At 54.4% G+C, this 614-nt stretch overlaps 1 long non-coding RNA gene across 1 annotated transcript in view; it reads left to right on the forward strand.

The window, feature by feature from the left end:
* The first annotated feature begins 222 nt into the window (after positions 1–222).
* Positions 223–614, forward strand: part of LOC106724593 — a 5655-nt gene continuing 5263 nt past the window's right edge. The window contains exon 1 of the long non-coding RNA XR_001360440.1: positions 223–495. This is a non-coding gene — a long non-coding RNA (uncharacterized LOC106724593). The remainder of the gene's footprint in view (positions 496–614) is intronic.

Consider the following 614-nt stretch of genomic DNA (forward strand, 5'->3'; position numbering starts at 1 on the left):
ACAAGGATCCCTCAAGGTTACCGAATTAAGCACCAGACGTTTTTGTTTGTTTGTTTGTTTTTCGTTTCTTTTTGCATCTAGCAGAGACCTACCTCACCCTAACCCCATGCCGGCGAAAAGAAACTTGGTTTGTTTAGAAGAGCGAGTGTTGGCAGCCCTTCCTGCTGCTCTAGCAATGGATTTCAAAAAAACAAGTTGCTGTCTGACAGGTTGCCATCCTTACAAATGTTTGCCAAGAACATAAAACTTTCCACCTTCTTCCCTCCCTCCCTCCGCCCTTCATTAGTTCAGGTGAGAGTTAAAAAAACGAGAAGGAAGGAGGAAGTGCAGCCAGCCCGGTGGCCTCCTTGCAGCCAAGGTCCTCACCATCCCTGGCAACCCGCACGCAAGAAACCCCCCCAGAAACCAGTGACCCAAAGTTCGCTGCGCTCCTGTCTCTTCGATTTCTCTATCATTCTGCACCCCCCTTCCTGGAACAAGTCACCACGGAGCTGGGTGAGCCGCTTCCGCTGGACCGGGGTCCCGGACCCACGCAGACAGACCCCCTTCCCTCCCCTGGCCGGCGACGAGCGGCCACGCAGGGACCTACCTGCTGGGTGGGCTGCAGGTGGGAG

This window comes from Myotis brandtii, unplaced genomic scaffold, assembly GCF_000412655.1.
Source record: "Myotis brandtii unplaced genomic scaffold, ASM41265v1 scaffold9, whole genome shotgun sequence".
NCBI lineage: Eukaryota > Metazoa > Chordata > Mammalia > Chiroptera > Vespertilionidae > Myotis > Myotis brandtii.